This window comes from Urocitellus parryii, chromosome 13 (genome assembly GCF_045843805.1).
Source record: "Urocitellus parryii isolate mUroPar1 chromosome 13, mUroPar1.hap1, whole genome shotgun sequence".
Taxonomy (NCBI): domain Eukaryota; kingdom Metazoa; phylum Chordata; class Mammalia; order Rodentia; family Sciuridae; genus Urocitellus; species Urocitellus parryii.
In genome coordinates this window covers 51,280,096-51,301,226 of record NC_135543.1, presented here as the reverse complement: position 1 = coordinate 51,301,226, position 21,131 = coordinate 51,280,096, and the positions used below count along the sequence as shown (strand labels likewise).

Below are 21,131 nucleotides of genomic sequence, written 5' to 3'. Positions count from 1 at the left end.
CAAAATATTCTCAGCTCCTCAGCAGCTTTAGGTAGGGGTCTTCTGGAGTGTGATGTGCTACCCTCTGGATTGCAGGAAGCTAATCCTGTAGGCAGAGTTCCTGAAGGCAGACTTTAGGTTTAGGTGGGCTCCAAGATTTTTGCTGAATGCAAATTGGTCTGGGGATTTTAAATCAGTGTACCTCCAGCAACCAGTACTTGCTGGCTCGCAGTGGAGGACTTTACCCCAGGGATCACCCCTAGATTCTACTCATGTGGTTGGGGAGCCAATTCTTAGTTCTCTACATCACCTGCAGACCCCACATTTCCTGGTCTTGGGTTCAGTCTCCGAACAATCTCTTCCACCCATGCTCTTCTGAGATTCTGGCCAGATGTGTCTCTCCAGCAGGTCCTGCAAGGCATCGGATTGAAAGGGGAGGCATAGAGCTGGATGGGTTTCTATGATTAGTTGTCCCTGTGTGAACCTGTCTTCATGTTTGATTTTCTCCTGGCCACTTAGGCACACCCTATATCATGCAGCGTGTGTTTACTAGGCCTGTATTTCTGGACAAACTCAGGTCTGCCAGGAATTGGCTCCCTCAGCTGTGGCCCCACCCTGCAGCTATAATATGGTTCCTTCCTTTGTCCTCCACACCTGGCCTGGAGAAATGGCGGCTTCTTTCCCCACCTATGGATATTGTGCAGTGTGTCATTCAGGTTTGTTGGGCAATGTCCTCGGTTTCTAGACACTCCTATGCCTTGGGCCTCCCCCAGATGGAAGTTCCTTTACTTCTCTTATTCTTCTACTCTACTCATGGAGGGATGGCTCCAGCTGGAGCTTCCAGCCTGGCTAGGGCAGGGGCTTTGCTGCTGGGTAATTTTTCCTTATTTTATTATATCCAACCTCCTATGACCCTGGTCTTCTTTGAATGCTGCAGTCTGGCTGGGCACAATTCAGGAGCCCCTTGTCAAAAGAAACAAACTTTATTTTTAGAACACACACACCACACCACAGGAGCTCTTCAGGAAAACCTTCAGAGCCCAACTGCCACCACAGGCTTCCCACAAGCCTCTCAACCTCCCCCACTCCTCCTGCTCTTGAGACTGATTGGCTGGGTCATGTGGGAGGAGCCAAAAGAGTCCCCCAATGAGCAGCTCCGTGGTCTGAAACGGAGGGGAAACAGCCCAATGAGCATCACCGCAGAGGAGCCAATCAGTTGGCAGCTAGAAGTTTGCTGGCAGCTGGAAGTTTGCTGGGGCCCCTTTCGGCTTTGCTCTCAACATTTGAATGTCCAATTTTAAATTTCAGTAAAGCCCTCCTCCTTTTTTCGTTCACCTAACTTGTGGGGAAGCTTCCTGTCTACTTTCTGGGTTTTATGCCAAGGAACAGCCAGGGGCACAACCTCCTCTATTCTGCCATCTTGAAGGACATGATATATATTCAATATGCATTTTATATGTAATTTTTTTAATACCAGTGATTAAACCCAGGGGTGCTTAACCACTGAGTCACAACCCTGGCCAGTTTTTAAGGTTTTTACTTGAGGCAGGGTCTTGCTAAGTTATTAGGGCCTTTCTAAGTTGCTGAGACTGGCCTTGAACTTGTGATCCTCCTGCCTATCCTCCTGAGCAACTGGGATTACATGTGTGCACCACCACCTGCAGCTTATTCATTGTATATTTTAAATTAAGTAACTGACACCAATTTGGAAAAGACTTTGGAATAGCCCTGTTTGATTCTTGTGCTTCTCAGAAGAATTGAGAAAAGATTATCTCTGAGTTCTCACTTTTGTTTTTTGGTGCAATGAGCAAAATGAGACCTCTATACATGGTTATTTCAACCAGAGTTGCAATGAATGGCATGTAAATAATACATTTATAACTCATTGATAAAATAGCTAAGGCACTGAAAATGGAAAGACAATTAGGGCAATGTGCACAAAAAAATCTAATAGAAAGTTTTTGATTATTAGACTCCCTCAGTTTTGCCAGATCAATATATCTACTAAGTTTTCATGTAAAATAAATAAATATTTTAAATTAATTTCTTCTGTTTGAGTCAATAAATAATTCATATATTACTGGCAAAAATGTATATACAGATCCTTTCCCATTAAAAATAAAAAATACATTGTTATTTTAATAGACAAAGAAAAATACTATAATACTTAGATTTCTGGAAGAAGAAAGGGATAAGGTAATTTTTAAAAGAATAGTATGGTCTTACTTGGGAACATAAGAAATTAGTAATGACTTACTAAACCAGTGTAACTTGGACAATCCCTTAAGGGGACTCATAATCCTAGGTGGCTTATGTTTGGCTGATGTCTGCAGTATTAAATAGACTAAAATTTTCTACTTGATTTGATTGATGAAAAACTATTTGGTATTTTAGTATCCAAATTGAAGAATATATATAAAGTATATAAATATAAATATATATAAGCATTATATATATAAAAGCATAAAATAGTTACAGTTGATATTAATAGCCAAATTATTTATATAAATATGAACTTTAAATAAAGTACTATTCTAGAAATACAGGAAAAAAATGGAGAAATTTGATAACTTTAAGGTGAGACATACAATGATAATTTGAATTCAGAAAATGAGCATTCATATCCCCTGGGATCATCATTCAACACATATGACCTTTGCCTTAATTTTTTGTTCCCTTGGATAATTAAAGTCAATAGGTGCTTTAAATTAAATATTTAATATATTATTAAAATAATATTCTACATGTTCTTTATTGTTTGCAAAAGTGTTATACCCTTAAAAACCAATAATTGAAGGAAAATTAAATAAAGGAAAACAAATACTCATAATTTTATTATCATAATAGGTATTGTTAGATGTGGAGCATGAGGAATCAGATATTTTTTATTAAAAAAAATTGATTAGTCTGTGCATCCAAATAGTTTAGAGATGGCAAATAGCTTACATACTCTTTGAAAACTTCTCTAACTTATGATCATGATGCACATCCAAAATTGAACACGGGATTCTTATTACTGAACCTGTACTGGGATTCATACTTCTTCCCAGAACTCAAAGCATGATTACCAATCAACTGGATTTGGCACTTGAGAAGAAACTTCATTGTCATCCCTGAAATGGACAATCCTTCCCTTTTAGAAAAGGGAATTGAAAGATAGAGTACATGACCTGGCCCAAATAGCATCACAACTCTGTGATTACATCTGAGAGTGATACCTGTCAGACTGAGTCCTTTACTTCCCAGTTTATATCCCTTTACTATATATTGAATTCTTTAGGGAGTTTGGTATGGAATTCTACACTTAGTATTCATTTAACAAATATTTTTGAATGACAGCCTCAATGCTAAGCATAAGATCATTTTTATTAGAAACTAAATAAACCATGATGACTATTGTAGAAATCATTATATCATCTTTCTCTTATATTCTTTTCAAGTGCAGATTCTGAGATGCTGCTTGCTCTGGGAAAAAGGAGTACTTTAGAGATGAAAGGAGTACGTTAGGTTGCTGAATGTAACTTTTTTTTTTTTAAAAAATACACATGACAGTAGAGTGTATTTTGACTTATTATATTTACATGGAAAATAACTTCCCATTCTTATGGTGGTACATGATGTGGAGTTGCACTGGTAATATATTCATATATCATTGTTTGTTGAATTTTGAGTGTTAACCTTTTACTTTTAGAGAGAGTGGAACTGTACAAATCTGGAAAGGTTTTCTGTGATGGTAAGGATGTTCAAAATGGGAAGTCAAGATAATGAACTTATAGTCATGTATTCAACTGTAGGTCTATGAAAAAAGATAGGTATTCATTCCCATTGAATAGAAATAAAATGGAAGGAAGAAAACAACTCGGGGGTGGCGGGAAGGAAAGCTGTTAAGTTACAGAGCAGATCAATATTTGTTGTGTGGACGATGTATTGACGAAGGAATGCAAAGTAGGTTAGTGATCAAGATTGGGTGGGGTTAGGAATTTTTTTTTTTTTTTTAGCTCTGTAGTGATTGTCTTGTTAGTTTTCAGATATCAAACCAGCCTTGAATCTTTGTGATAAGTCCCACTTGGTCATGGTGTACAATTCTTCCATATGCAGCTGTATTTTTTTTTTTTTGGTTAGCTTTATGTTGAAGGTTTTGCACCCAGATTTATGGCTTTCTCCCTTTCTCTGGATGTCTTGGTCTGGTTTGGGTATCAGAGAAATAATTACTTCACACATTGAGTTGAGAAGTGTTTCCTCTTCTATTTTTGAAAAGCTCATGAAAAATTGGTATTCAATCTTTAAATGTTTAATATAATACAACAGTGAAGCCATCTGGGGCTTGGCTTTTCTTTGTGGGTAATCTTTTTTTGTTACTAATTCAATCTTTCACTCATTATAACTTGATTCAGATTGCTTATTTCTTCTTGAGTTCATCTTATTACTTTGTGTCTTTCTAGGGATTTTGTTTATTCCTTCCGAGTTATCTAATTTGTTCCCATCCATCATTACTTTGAGTAAATTTCCTGTTCATTTCTCTCCCTCCTTTCCTCCTGGTAATCCCATTATGTGTATATTGATGCATTCAATGGTGTCCTACATCCCAGAGGCTCTGTTAATTAAAAAGAATTTCCCTCTGATTTTTGGCTTGTGAGGTCTCATTAATCTATCTTCAAGTTTCTTAATTCTTTGTTCTTCTTATTTCAATCTGATAAAGAGCCTTCTAGTCATGTTTAAATTTCAGTGATGTCACTTTTGCTCTTCAGAATTCAGTTTGCTTTTTTCTTATATTTTCTATGTTTATTAATAGTCTCTATTGAATACAAGATTGTCATCATACTTTCTTTGGTCTCTTTCATCCTGGTTGCTTTTACTTTTGTGAATCTGTTTATAATCATTATTTTGAAGTCATTTTCGAATCAACCTAACATCTGGTTCTCTTATAGGCAATTTCTGTTAACTACTATTTTTTTCTCATGTGTAAAGAATACTTTCAAGTCTCTTTGCACACCTCCTACTTTTATTTTGTTAGAAATTGGACACTTTTCATAACATACGACAGCAATTTGGTACTCGTCTCCCTGCCTCCACGGCATCCTTTCTTATTGGTTTAATGACTGGCCAGATTATTGTAGTGATGTCTGTTAAACTCCTGATGTTGTTCTGTACATAGGTGAACTTGAGTAGTCCCATAGTCACCATGGCATGATAGTGGGGGGGTTCACTTCCTCTTTTTCTCTGACTATGCCCAAATATTAAATGTCACCATTTATTTGTAAGCAGATTGCTCTAATGTTTTCAAAGTGTCCTGGCATATGAGCAGCTCTAAAAACAATCAAATCAAATTCTATCGCCTTTGAAAGAACAATTTGTGAAGTCACTGCTTCATATTTAATCTAACTGCAGGAGCATTCCCTATAGTTGTCTTATTCCTGATTTTCTCCTGAAAATTCCTGGCCAACAATCTTAGCTGCATCTTTGTTAAATTCATAAATCTGGCCCATTTGCCTTTTACCAGGACCCCCACTGCTCTTGCAAGTACTCTTAGGCATGACTTTATCCAAGTTCGGTTGAAAATAAAGTCAGTTCCTTTAGGAAAAGATTAGCAGCTTTCTGTTTTAGAGCTTGATTCTTCCCCCGACAAACTCTGAACCAGAGCTGTGAGTATATCTGTGGCCAGCTTCTCTTTCTTGACTTTCCTGCTAAAGGAGCTGAGAGGTTGGTGAAGGAGATGGGAAGTGGCCTGATGTCCTCTCAGTTTGTCTCCTTGGGAGTGCAACCCATGGGCCAGGCAACAGTTATCCTAGTGTTGTGGTGCCTAAGACAAATACTTTGTTCTATGAATTGGTTATTGTTTTTCAATACATTTGGGAAGTTTCCAGCCATTATTTCTTTGGTTATTTTTTTCTGCTCATTTATTTTTCTGCTGCCCTCCTGGTAATCCTGCTGTGTGTGTTGATGGTTAACAATGCTCTACCTCAGGAAGAAGGGAGCTGCCATTTTTCAGTTATGCTTTCCTGGGCTTTCTCTCAACAATAGGTATCTGGTGGCAGGATGAGGAACACTGATGTTCTGTTACTGCTGGGAGAAAAGCCCTCCAACTGGGACCTGGAAGGGGGTGGAGAGCTCATAAAAATTGCAAATATGCACAAAAACATAAGGAGATTTAACATGTATTAATGTTTTGCCATATTCAGAATTATTTTTCATAAAGAAATAAAATGTCACACAGAAAGTTAAAGATTTCTTTGCATTTATAGAGGATACATTGAAAGTATGTGTGAAACCAAGGAGGGGATATAATACCAGAGATTTTCTAGCATCTGGGCTTGCTGTAGTTCAAGCCATAAATTAATCCAGTTTTTAAAATCAATTAACAACACCAACAATTAGAACCACTTCCAACTGCTCTAGCTAATTTGCTGAATCCAGGATCTTTAGTAAGTTCACCTCTATCAGTAAGTGTGGCTCTATCTAAAATTAATTTTTATCCTTCTTTTTTATCCATACTCTCACTCTGTTTACTGAGAAACCAACAGTCTGTCAACCATCTTTGAGTGCTCATCTTGACAGCACGGATAGTAAAATTGGAACAATACAGAGAAGATTAGCATGGCCTATGTGCAAAAGAGTTATGCAAATTCATGGAGCATCTATTTTTTTGATACATGTGTACCTATGTTTATGACAGCGTGATTTATAATGGCCAAATTATGGAACCAAACTATGTGTCCATCAACAAATGACTGGAAAAAGAAAAATGTGGTATTTACACACAATGGAATTTTATTCAGGCATAAAGAAGAATGGAATTATGTCATTTGCAGGAAAATGAATGGAACTGGAGACATTATGCTAAGATTGGTCAGATCCAGAAAGTCAATGTTTTCTCTCATGTCTGGAAACTAAGAAAAAAATGGAAAGAAAAGGGACCTCAAGAAAATAGAAGAGAGACCAGTAGACTAGAGGAAGGGGAATTGAAGAGAGGAGAGGAAATGTGAAAGGGGTTGTACAATGGAATAAAACAGGCCAAATTGTGCATTGCATACGTATGAATATATCATGATGAATGCCATTATTATGTAAAACTACAATGCACCAATACAAACCAAAACAAGGCCTGTGAAGAGGTGCTCCTGCATCTTTGAAAATCATTGGAATACTTCTCCATAGAGCAAGAAAACTTGGAAGAAGTGTGACAGTTGAAATGAGTTCTTTGATTTCAGTGGGATATGGAATGTCAGGGTAGCAGAGGTCAAGCATGTAAGAGCACTTTAGTAACCTCGTGTAGTTATCTGTGTTATCCATCTTTCTGTTACTATAACAAGTAACTGTGATAACTAGATTGTAAAAGGAGGGAGGTCTAATGGACTCCATTGCTTTTATTTTATTTATTTATTTATTTATTTATTTATTTATTTATTTATTTATTGTGCTGAGAATCAAACCCAGTGCCTCACGCATGCTAGGCAAGCACTCTACCACTGAGCCACATCCCTAGTCTCCATTGCTTTTAGACCTGTGGATAAGCAGCACATCATGGAAGGAGCACTTGGTTGAGAGAGATTGCTCACTTTGTGGCCAGAAAAAAGAGAGAGGGAGGGAGGGAGGGAGGGAGGGAGAGAGAGAGAGAGAGAGAGAGAGAGAGAGAGAGAGAGAGAGAGAGAAAGATGGGGTACCAAAATTCCCTTTGAGGGCACACCCCCAGTGACCTTAAGACCTCCCACTAGGGCCCACCACTTGGAGTTTCCACTACCTCTCAATAGCATCATCCTTGGGATCAAGTCTTTAATACATGGACCTTTCGGAGACATTTAAGTTCCAAAATATATATCATCAAAATAGCCATTAGAGGTAACCAGAACGTTCTGACCTGCATCAGTCTTTATCGGTATCTGAACAAAGGACAAAAGAAGTAGGCTCCCACTTAGGTTCTATGAAATCTTTATTTAAAAAAAATCAGTCTGGAGTATAGGAACCTTACTTGGTGAACAGTGATAGAAACGTTCAGAGTTGGGTCCATTGACATATATGGAGCTCCTGAAGGAAGGATTGGTCCTACACCTTGAAGAAGTATCTTACCTTATTAACAGAAGTTTCTTCTTAGCCCTTTCCCAAAAATGTCCATGGCCATTTCTGGGAAAATGAAACTCTCTAGACTGAAATGAAGAGTTTATAGAATTGAATATATCCCCCAGGAAAGCAGAATTTTATGGAACACTGATCAGTTTGTGTCTAGTAGGATCAGGTAACAGATGAAATCTCAAAAGGAGTCTAAATTGAAATTCACCTTGTTGTCATCCTCTTGGCTTGTGAGACTATAGATGGAATATACGCTGGAAAAATCTCCAGACTCTTCTCATGACTCATTCACCGGGGGCTCTTTATATAGAAAGTTAAATGGAAGTCTCTGGAGCTCTGTGTCTCCCCAAATAGTAAACACTAGCAATGCTATAATATTCAGGGGACTTTCAGTTGTATATACTGTTATCAATGAATTAAAAAGAGACTCATTACATTTCCTTTTTTTGTCTTGTTTAGAAGATAGATAGGTTTTGGAGGAAAAATAGTGGCTTATCCTAACCTTAATCAAATACTCCAATGGCAGTTCTTGTTCTAGAGTTTTGTTTTGCTTTTTCCTTGAAGAAATTAGCATTTGATTCTTGGGCCCTGATACAAATCTATGGATCTCACAAATGGAATTCTATGTCACAAGCTAGAACAAAATGAATTGTTTCTTTTTTCTTTTGGGAGAGCAGGCAGGATGCCTCTACTAGTTCATCTCAGGGATTACATTAAGGCTATGATTCTGTGTCACAATTTAGTTCTTGAGAACCTTAATAATCTCACTTTTCTAATAAAGCTTCATACAGGCTCACTACATTGATGCCATCACATTTGTAATACCTGTTTCAGTCAGCTTTCATGTTGCTGTGGTACTTGAAAGTACTTGAAAGACAGGAAACAAAGTTATCTTACTTTCAAGACATATTTCTGTCAGAAAATAAAAGATAATTTCCACTCACCAGGTGGGCTGCCCCATTGGTGAAATTTCTGGAATTGCATTCTTCTTTTGGATTTTCTTCCAAAGGTCCCTACAGAGTTAAGACATGGGCCTCTGTAGATTTATGCGTCTATAATCAATCAATCAATCAATCATCATCTCACATTTAGTTTTACTAATTTAACACATTTAATTGATGACCTAAAGAGCTGCCAATTTTGAGTAGTCAGAGGCCAGAGCTGGGAAGGTACTCCAGTGTATCTAGGCTACATTCCAAACATCTTTGCCACTTTACTTTTATGAATTAGCTGATTTAATGGTGCTGAAAATACCCCCCTGTAAGATTTGGATACTGAATGGTGCCGCAGTCCGGCTGCAGCAAAATAACCGGGGGGGTGACGAATAACTTGTGCACGTCGATACAGCAGGAATGGGAGCCATTTATTGTAGGGCAACAGAGCTATTTATACATTTTGCACAGCTTATCTTAATTAGCATAAACTAGATACATCAATCAACCAATAAGGAATCTCCACACTTAATGGCTCCTTTTGTTACTTCTCAAACCACTCCCTCTGACATTTTGCCAGGCACCATCCAGACTTGTTTACGAACTCTAACATTTCTCTGGCAAAATACCAGGTGTTATTTTTTACTTATTTACAGACCTTAACAATTCCCCCTTTTGTTTAATTTAAATAAAGACCATAGTGGTTTTTACAGAAACACCATAAATAACCTGCTACAAACAGAAAGTGAGGATACAAAATGTAACAATACCAAGCCAACTTATGGCTCCATGCAAGAAGCCCTTGGAAAAATTATACCAGCAATGACACCGTTAGCAAAGATACCGAGTTACAATTTGTTGTACATTACAGTTTGTTGTCTCAGTCCAGGTAATGCAGTATCTCAATAGAATAACTCACAGTCCAGGTAAATCACAGTCCAGGTAAGTTCTGCAGGCAGCTAGCTTAAATCACAGTCCAGGTAAGTTCTGCAGGCAGCTAGCTTAAATCACAGTCCAGGTAAGTTCTGCAGGCAGCTAGCTTAAATCACAGTCCAGGTAAGTTCTGCAGGCAGCTAGCTTAAATCACAGTCCAGGTAAGTTCTGCAGGCAGCTAGCTTGATCCGAAGTCTTGTCCGGTTCTCAGCCGAAATCTCTTCCGGTTTTCAGCAACGCTGGAAATTCTTCCATGTTCGTTTTCACTGGCACTGGGACAAAGGCAGGAACTCTGCAACGCTGGCTAAAGAAAATCCTGTAGCATTCCACTAAGAAAACAACTTTTTGAACAATTTAGTACATTATCTCAAGGTTTTTTACATTTGAAATAAGCCTTAATAGTGCTCATTACTCATTAGCTTCCTGGTGTGGGAGAACAATTGTAGCTTAGTTATTGGCATTGAAAATGACCAAACATCGCGTCTTCTGCCGGCTGTAGTGTCCCAGGCATCCCCGGATGGCCCTGGGGAGTGTCCTGGACTCAAACTGCTTCTGGACACAGGGAGCAAGAGCCTGGGAGACTGTGCCTCCAGGTCAGGTCTAGATTTATGCTCCCAGCAGTGGAAGAGCCAGCTGCCATCTCTGCTTGGAAGGTACTTGCTGCACCATGACCTGCTTGCGCACATGGCAGCCGCTGCACAGATTCACGCACCCTCCGGTAACGAAAAGCATTTAGTAATAGCCTTTTGCTGCAACTTTTTTTCTGATAATCCTTTTTTTTCTGAACTTTCTTTTTCTTTTTCTTTCTGACTAGAGTTCCTGGGCTTTTATCAACACATGCCCTAATTATTCTTGGTTCCATTGGGGTGCCTCTTTCCCTTATCAATTTACTTTTCACCCCTTCCATATTCTCATCATAAAGACAATACAATACACTGAGACAAAACAAGACACAAACATACTGTATCAATCTTCTCCATTTTCTCGAAATGGCCATTTTTCCTCTCTTTCCTTTCTCGCCCTATCTGCCTAGGGACGAGCGGATTGCTCCAGTCCTATCTATGGACGGGCAGCTTTTTTTTCGTCACTTACCCCCGAGTGTCCCGGGGCTCCCCGTAACGGGCCACCATCTGCCGCAGTCCGGCTGCAGCAGAATAACTGGGGGGGTGACGAATAACTTGTGCACGTCGATACAGCAGGAATGGGAGCCATTTATTGTAGGGCAACAGAGCTATTTATACATTTTGCACAGCTTATCTTAATTAGCATAAACTAGATACATCAATCAACCAATAAGGAATCTCCACACTTAATGGCTCCTTTTGTTACTTCTCAAACCACTCCCTCTGACATTTTGCCAGGCACCATCCAGACTTGTTTACGAACTCTAACATTTCTCTGGCAAAATACCAGGTGTTATTTTTTACTTATTTACAGACCTTAACAATTCCCCCTTTTGTTTAATTTAAATAAAGACCATAGTGGTTTTTACAGAAACACCATAAATAACCTGCTACAAACAGAAAGTGAGGATACAAAATGTAACAATACCAAGCCAACTTATGGCTCCATGCAAGAAGCCCTTGGAAAAATTATACCAGCAATGACACCGTTAGCAAAGATACCGAGTTACAATTTGTTGTACATTACAGTTTGTTGTCTCAGTCCAGGTAATGCAGTATCTCAATAGAATAACTCACAGTCCAGGTAAATCACAGTCCAGGTAAGTTCTGCAGGCAGCTAGCTTAAATCACAGTCCAGGTAAGTTCTGCAGGCAGCTAGCTTAAATCACAGTCCAGGTAAGTTCTGCAGGCAGCTAGCTTAAATCACAGTCCAGGTAAGTTCTGCAGGCAGCTAGCTTAAATCACAGTCCAGGTAAGTTCTGCAGGCAGCTAGCTTGATCCGAAGTCTTGTCCGGTTCTCAGCCGAAATCTCTTCCGGTTTTCAGCAACGCTGGAAATTCTTCCATGTTCGTTTTCACTGGCACTGGGACAAAGGCAGGAACTCTGCAACGCTGGCTAAAGAAAATCCTGTAGCATTCCACTAAGAAAACAACTTTTTGAACAATTTAGTACATTATCTCAAGGTTTTTTACATTTGAAATAAGCCTTAATAGTGCTCATTACTCATTAGCTTCCTGGTGTGGGAGAACAATTGTAGCTTAGTTATTGGCATTGAAAATGACCAAACATCGCGTCTTCTGCCGGCTGTAGTGTCCCAGGCATCCCCGGATGGCCCTGGGGAGTGTCCTGGACTCAAACTGCTTCTGGACACAGGGAGCAAGAGCCTGGGAGACTGTGCCTCCAGGTCAGGTCTAGATTTATGCTCCCAGCAGTGGAAGAGCCAGCTGCCATCTCTGCTTGGAAGGTACTTGCTGCACCATGACCTGCTTGCGCACATGGCAGCCGCTGCACAGATTCACGCACCCTCCGGTAACGAAAAGCATTTAGTAATAGCCTTTTGCTGCAACTTTTTTTCTGATAATCCTTTTTTTTCTGAACTTTCTTTTTCTTTTTCTTTCTGACTAGAGTTCCTGGGCTTTTATCAACACATGCCCTAATTATTCTTGGTTCCATTGGGGTGCCTCTTTCCCTTATCAATTTACTTTTCACCCCTTCCATATTCTCATCATAAAGACAATACAATACACTGAGACAAAACAAGACACAAACATACTGTATCAATCTTCTCCATTTTCTCGAAATGGCCATTTTTCCTCTCTTTCCTTTCTCGCCCTATCTGCCTAGGGACGAGCGGATTGCTCCAGTCCTATCTATGGACGGGCAGCTTTTTTTTCGTCACTTACCCCCGAGTGTCCCGGGGCTCCCCGTAACGGGCCACCATCTGCCGCAGTCCGGCTGCAGCAGAATAACTGGGGGGGTGACGAATAACTTGTGCACGTCGATACAGCAGGAATGGGAGCCATTTATTGTAGGGCAACAGAGCTATTTATACATTTTGCACAGCTTATCTTAATTAGCATAAACTAGATACATCAATCAACCAATAAGGAATCTCCACACTTAATGGCTCCTTTTGTTACTTCTCAAACCACTCCCTCTGACATTTTGCCAGGCACCATCCAGACTTGTTTACGAACTCTAACATTTCTCTGGCAAAATACCAGGTGTTATTTTTTACTTATTTACAGACCTTAACAGAATGGAGCCAGTTTCTAGACCTAATACACAGATTACAGTGAAGGTCACAGGATTTTTATGGAAAGCTATGTCTTGTTGGGTAAGTAACTATTCTTCATTTGAAAAGATACTTTTTCTTGCTATTGGACCATTTAGATAATAACACTCCATATTTGGTACATGTTTTAGTCAGTCTTTTTGCTGTTGTGACTAAAAAAGATCTGACAAGAACAATTTTAGAGCAATAAAAGTTTATTTAAGGGCTCATGGTTTCAGAGGTCTCAGTTCATAGATGGCCGGCTCCATTCTCTGGGGCTTGAGATGAAGCAGTACATCATGGCAGAGGAGTGTGGCAAAGTAAAGTGGCCCAGGACATCACATCAGGAAGCATAGAGAGAATAAGCTTAGCTCACTAAATATATATCCTAAAGGTGTGCCCCCAATGACCCACCTTCTGTAACCACATCCTACCAACGTTCAGTTGATCTCTGTCAGGCGATTAATTCACTCGTTGGCTTAAGGGTCTCATTACCTAGTCATTTCACCTCTGAACTTTCTTGCATTGTCCCACACATGAGGTTTGGGGAACACCTAATATCTAAATCTTAATAGCACATCAACTGATTGCATGGCTTACCCAACCTATCATGCACTATTGCTTGATTCATAAGCACACCTAATTGAACTTCACCGTCAAAGGCATGTGTTGTATTCAGTATCAGAGAAAGCCCTTAATGCACCAATTCCAGGGACAGGCAGCTTACATTGCCAGCACTATCAATACTTCTTTAACCCAAATGGAAGTTGTTTTAGAGTATTTTAATATGGAAGAAATAAATAAAGCCCTGTTTAAAGGTGACTCTATATGATACGATGGTATTATGTAGAAGTAAACTTCTGTAACCTTATTGTGTCACCTGTGGATCATTTTAAGATGAAGTAGAGGAAGAAAATATAACCAGCTGGTATAATTTTGACTGAAACATTTCATTGTTTATTTTTTGTTTTGAATGAATGATATGCGGAAGTGAGAATATGCATTGATTCATGGTGGTGGCTGGTGATTTGTCAAAATAGTCATAGTAAAAGAGGAAAGGTTAGAGAATTGTTTGGGGGAGAGAAGTTTGGGGAAGAGTTGTATATTTTGAGTTCTTGGAATAGGTGTAGTGTCAGAATATCTGAGACCATTTCTTCTCTGCATCACCCAGTGAGTAGGATAAAAATGACTGGTCCTTTGAATGTCAGTTGTCTATTTTCCATTTAGACACTTGATCAATATGCTATTGAACAAAGGGCTATAGTGGCAGGGTTGGTAATTACAATGAAAACAATAAAATGGACCGTGGCTTATCAGGTTAATATCATGCTGATTATCCAATTTTTAAAAATCAGTCAACTCTGAGAACCCAATGTTATCATACCCAGGGAATGTTCATTATACTGGATTCTTTACATAATTAGAGGTATTTTTTTTCCTCCTGGTTGTAGACACATATTTTGAACCTGAGTTTACTTTATTTATTTTTATTTTTTTAATTTAATTTAATTTTTTTATTAGTTGTTCAAAACATTACAAAGCTCTTGACATATCATATTTGTGAATCTGCAATATGTATACGGGGTAAAAAATGGGAGTTCATAATCCATCTGAGTTTACTTTAGCCTGCCATCTCCTGAGACATCAGCATGAGTGGACATACTGAATCAAGACTATGGTTTGGATGTTGGGTGTCCCCTCAGTTACATGGGTTGGAAGCTTAGTGCTTCAGTGTGACAGGTGGTACAGATCTGAAAGGGAGGGGTCTCATGGGTGGTCTTTAGGTCATTGAGAGCCCTGCCCTGGGAAGGGAACAAGGGTCTCCTGGAGTGGGTTCTCATGAGAGTGGCTTGTTATAAAAGCCCAAGTCCAACCCCTGAATTTCACTGTGACTTCCTGTATCAGGATGTGATCCTTTCTCCAGCACCTGTTTCTGCCACCTGCCACAGGGCCCTTGCCAGAGCTTGCAAACTGAGCTAAATAAACCTCTTTTCCTTCATAGTCTCCCTCCGGCACTTTATTATAACAATGCAGAATGGGCTGGTACAACGAAGCTATCCCACAAAGCACTCTTATTGATCAATGGGCTCACTTTACAAGAAGGAAACAGTGCCAGAGGCTAATTCTTATGGCATTCTCTAACTTTACCATATATGCCATCAGATATTTAGCCGATTATGAGAAACTGAGTATTCTGAACTAGCAACAGATAATGCTGTTTTCTTTTATAGTTAAAATATATAGATTTAGGAATTAAGGGTTAAAAATGAAGTGATATGTCATAGAATCATATGTCATGATTCACTCACATAATTTTAAAGTTCCCTACAACTCTAAGCTTTGCAGGTCTATGGTTTTAGAATCCGAGAGAATACTTTCAACCATTCATATATGAAACAATTTCAATGAACTGGAATCTACTCTTGCTTCCCAATCACTTTGGAAGAATAGGTAAAACACAATTTTATACTGTTAGTTGGGATAATTGACTACATTTATTATGGGGAAAAAGAATTTCTAATATACAATGAGGAAAAGGGTGGTAAACAATGTAATCTAAGGTTTTTGGAATGCTTCCTGATAGCACTGTGATCGATTGTAATAGTTGTATAATCAGCTTCACACAGGAAGGGCAGTGAAAAGCTCAGAAGTCTCAAAATGAAGGCTTGATTCATCCCATTGCTTCTAGTTGAGGGGCTGATAAGGGTAAAGGGAAAATGTAATAGGTGGTGAAAGAAAAAAAAATCACAAATACCAACTCTAGTCTCATGACTAGTTGCAGAAACAAGGACTCAGAATGCACACTACTTTTGTGTGAGGCATATGCACACATACTTATGTACACATGTGCATATGTATTTGCATATTTAATTTGCTTCCTCTCCCACATCATGACTGGTTGTTGTCATTGTCATTTGATCACAGGTTTAAGAATATGAAAATTAATAATTATAGACCTAATGGAGAAAAGATGCCCAAAGATCCTGGATAAAACTGGATATAAATCCAATAATATTAGCCTTTCGGTTGTATGAGGAATGACTTTAGTGTTTTAGGTAAAACTATTGTTATTGTGTGAATTTCAGTATCAAGGAAGGGTGTGTTTTTTGGCAGTCTCAGAGCATGAGATACAGTAGATATTTGTAAAATTTCCCCTGGCTTCCAAGTAGTTTTGAACTTTGTGAAAGTAAGCTTTTTCTGTGTAACAAACCACCTCAAGACTTAATAGCATAAAACAGCTGCTTATTTGTTCACAATTCTGTAAGAAATTTATATTGGGCTCAGTGTGAATGGCTCATCTCTGTTCTGAGTTACATTAGTTTGGTTCATTCATGCATTTGTGATTTGTTGGACGGCCTTACATGTCTGGAAGTTGACTGATTGTCAGCAAAAACAATGTTGGTAACTCACTTCTATTAAACTTACTATCCAGCTGGCTGCTTTGGATTATTCACCTGGTAGTGGTTGGAAAGTTTCCAAAAACTGCAAGAGAGCGCAAGCTGTAACGCATAAACTTCTTTCAAGCACCTGCTTGCACCATATTTGCTAATGTCCCACTATTGGCCAAAGGAAATCACATGACTGATCCGAAACTTGAATACAGAAGTGGACTCCACCACTTAATTGTAGGAACTTTAAATCATGATACAAAATAATGGGGATAATCTTGCAGCCATTTTTGCTATCTAACGCAACACCTTGCCGTGCCTGGGAAATTTGTCTATTCCTAGTCCAGTAGTCAGACACTTTCTAGCCTCCCCTGTACACAGCCTGTGCCAATTAGGTGCACCCTCAGCTGGTTTTTAGTTAGACTTTGAAGGCAGTGGCTCAAAGCACCAAGTGCCACATTAAATCTGTTATGCAAGGTACAAGTGCCTTCATAGTTTCCAGAGCAGAAGAGTCCAAGTTTCTAGCAATGGCATTAAAAGTCCAGCTCTCCTGGTGTTGGTGGTTTAAGTTTTGCAGTCTCCTTTGCAGATAGCTGCAGGAATGTTGCCTTGACTGAACTAGCTTTAGGTTATAGTTGGGGACTTTTTTGGTTTTGTTTTGCTTGCAGTGTTTAAGCCTGGTTCTTGAGTCTTTGCAGAGACTTTCATCAACTCTCCAAAATAATTAGTCCTTTTTCTAAACATGCAAATTTAGATAGAATTGATATGTTTTTTCCCCCAATTAAAAAATCTTAACTCATACAGTATCCCTGCACATCCCATTTCCCATTTTCCTTCCCAGGCATATGACTAACCTGAAGGGGGATATGTATATTTATAGATTTATTATATAAATATGCATACATAAAATATATAGACACATTTAGTGTATTTAAAAATCTTACCTAATTTGCAAGACACTATGTATACATTCATTAACTTTCTCTTTTATTCAACATTATGGTTTAAAGAATTTTTTTGATGCAAATGGTGGGTGTGGTATCTCATTAAAGTTTTAATTTGAATTTCTCTGATTGTTAGGGAGGTTAGACACCTTTGTTTATCAATCACTTACTGTTTTTTTATTAAGTGGATTTTTTTTTTAAAGCTAGTTATTTTAATTGAGTTGAGTTGGGCTACCTGCCCAGATTTTCTCTTCTAAGTTTTGGTTCACATTTCCTCACTATTTTGTTCTTTCTCTTAAGAAAAGTCTTTAAGAAGATACCCTTTAAAAATTTCAATCAACTTTATGGTTTTTCTCAGAAAATATTCAATTCATTTGAAATAGTGGGTTGTTTGGTCGTTACTGGAAATGGATGTCATTTACTTAATTAATTAATTTGTTTTTTTGATATTTATTTTCCCCTGTTTTTTAGTACTGCCAAGAATCCTTTTTTACCTTTTGACTTTATTGATCATTGAAGTTTCTTCTGTGAATTTTCCTATTTACACACACACACACACACACACACACACACACACACATATATATATATATATTTTTGGGGGGGGCGGGGGTTGGGCTGATTGTCCATTTCTAATTGATTTATATATTCTGAATAGTAATTTCTTGTGAATCACACACATATCTTTCTCTCTTGCATTTTGTGTGTTTACAGCATATTTGGCCTTTTGAAATCTTCTGTAATATGGTTATATTTCTAAATATTCTTTTAATGGTTTGTATTATTTGTTGTTCTGTTAAACAGATCCCTCTCTTATTCCATTATCACAAAAATGTTATTGAATATTTTCTTCTTAAAATGTTAAGGGCTTCCTTTTTTATATTTGAGTCTTTATATGGAATTCATTTTTGTGTGTGACATCTTATTATATTTTTCCCACCTGTATGTCTAGTTTACTCTGAAACATCACATAAAACCTTATTTTTCTGATAGACTTTAGTTTATAAGGCTCTTTCATGAAGGTGTATTTCCCATCTACTCCCTTCCTGAGCACATGAGCAGCCTCCCCATTTGTTGATATCCCCCCACCAGGATGGTACATTTGTTACTACCTGTAGCCTGTGCTGACACATTATCGAACTCGAAATCCACAACTGCCACTGGTGTTCACTCTTGCTGTTGTGCATTCTGAGTTTGGACAAATGTATAGTGGCATGTATCCATCATGATAATGTAATGCAGGATGGTTTTGTTGTCTTCAAACTCCTCTTTGCACCACCTATCAATTCATTCCTTGTCCTCAAAACCTTGCAGTGGTTATTGTCACCATAGTTTTTCCATTTCTAGAACATCATATAGTTGGAATCATACAGTATGTAGTCTTTTCAGATTCACTTCTTTGACTCAGTAATATGCATTTAAGGTTCCTCCATGTCTTTTCAAGGCTTAATGGTCCATTTCTTTTCAATGCAAAATGCTATTACATCACGTGGATGTGTCATAGTCAATCGATCCATTCACCTACTAGAGGAGGGCATCTTGATTGCTTCCAAGCATGAGTAAAGCTGCTGTGCCAGGTGCAGTGGCACATGCCTCTAATCGCAGCAACTCTAGAGGCTGATCCAGGAGGACTGTAAGTTGGAGGCCAGCCTGGGCAACTTAGTAAAATTCTGTTTAAAAATTTAAAACATTAGAAGGGCTGAGGATGTCACTCATTGGTAAATTGCCCCTGTGTTCAATCCCTAATTCCCCAGTACAAACAAAAAACCAAAAAACCAAAAAGCAAACTACTGTGAACATCTGTGTGCAGATTTTTTTTTTTTTTTGTGTGTGTGTGTGTGTGTGTGTATGTGTGTGTGTGTGTGTGTGTGTGAACAAAGCTTTCAAGTCATTTGGGTAAATTTCAAGGAACATGATTGCTGGATTATTTGGTAAGAGTAGATTTATTTTTTTTAGAATTAATTAATTTTATAGTAGAATGCATTTTGACATATCATACACAAATGGAGCACAACTTCTCATTCCTTGTCTGTCCCTGGGGCAGAGTCATTCCAGTAGTGTAGTCATACATATATATCAGGTAATAGTGTCTGTCTCATTCTACTATCCTTCTCATCCTAAAAAAAAAAAAAAAAAAAAAAAAAAGCCGAATGTTTTCTCTGATAAGTGGGTGCTGATCCATAGTGGGGTCAGGGGATAGGAAAGAATGAAGGAACTTTGGTTTTCATTGATTTTGTTTTGTAAGAAAACTTACAAAGGGTCTTCCAAAATGACTACCATTTTGCATTCACATCATCCATGAAAGACATGCTCATGTAGTTAGTTCTATATCCTCACCAGCATTTTGTGTTGTCATTGTTTTGTATTGGGGCTATTTTAATGGGTGTGTGGTTGTAGCACATTTTAATTTGCAGTTCCCTGATGACATATAATTTGGAACACTTTCTTCATATACTTTTTTGCTACCTATGTATGTTCATTAGTGAAGCTTCTCTTCAGATCTTTTGTCTGTTTTTTAAGTTGGGTTGTTCTTTTTCTTATTGCTGAGTTTTAAGAGTTCTTTGTATATGTGTTATCAAGACATAACAAGACAGTTATGTCTTGTTCAAATATCTTCTAGTCTGTGCCTTGTCTTTTAATTCTCTTGACAGCATCTTTCCAAAAGCATCTGTGCTTTTAACGGTCCTGGGGATTGAACCACCAAGCTGCATCTCCAGTCCTTTTAATTTTTTTTTATTGAAAGAGGGACTTGCTAAGTTGCAGAGGCTGGCCTTGAACTCGTGGTCTCTTACTTAGTCTCCTGAATTGCTGGAATTATAAGTATGTACTACTGTGTCTGGTAGCCTGTGTTTTAATAATCAGAGTTCTACTTTACGGCAGCTGCAAAATGAGTTCTCTGCACAATTAGCACCCCAAATATCAGTATTCAATATAAGAGAATAAGAGTTTAACTAGGTGCCATGGCTCATGCCTGTAATCCCAGTGGCTTTGGAGGCTAAGACAGGAGGATTGCGAGTTCAAAGCCGGCTTCAGCAAAAGCAAGGCTCTAGGCAACTGAGTGAGATCCTGTCTCTAAATAAAATACAAAACAGGGCTGGGGTGTGGCTCAGTGTTGGTTCCTGGGTTCTATCCCTTTACCCTTCTCCCAGGGAAGGAAAAACAGAATTTACCTAAAGGTCTCCTCTAAGGAAAAGTTAAGGAAAGAGAGCAAAGTAAGCAATGTGGACTTTTACCTTTATCTCATGCAAAAGACTTGCATGTCAAGCATATAGCAGACCCTTAGATACTAAGGGATAACAGCAGAGATGGAAACAGTCATCAGGACAAGGCACCCAGCCCCTTAGTGTAGTTAGTCAAGCCCACTGCTCACGGTAAGAATTTGGCAAGTCAGTATTTCTTTTGGAGCCATGATTTCTTTATCTCTGACACAAGTGCTATATTGCCTATGTTTCAGGTTGCTGTGAGGATTAGGTGACATGGTGTATGAGGGTACCTAGCCCTGTGCCTGGTCTGTGATGTCCTGCATTAATCACTCTTCTCTATCCTTCTTCCCTCAGTTCTCACCTTTGTGGAGGGAGTTGAGTCTTAAGGAAAATATAGACATATAAAAAGCTTTGAGAGTGATCCAATACCAATTTTAAACACACATAGTGACTGTTGGTGCCCGTGCATATTACACACTTGGGTGTCTTTATAAGAGAAAAATTCTACCA

At 38.5% G+C, this 21,131-nt stretch overlaps 1 non-coding gene across 1 annotated transcript; it reads left to right on the top strand.

The window, feature by feature from the left end:
- Positions 1-6,518: 6,518 nt before the first annotated feature.
- On the top strand, positions 6,519-6,624 carry LOC113186925 (U6 spliceosomal RNA). The gene has a single exon (XR_003301351.1). It is a non-coding gene; the product is annotated as a U6 spliceosomal RNA (small nuclear RNA).
- The last annotated feature ends 14,507 nt before the right edge of the window (positions 6,625-21,131 follow it).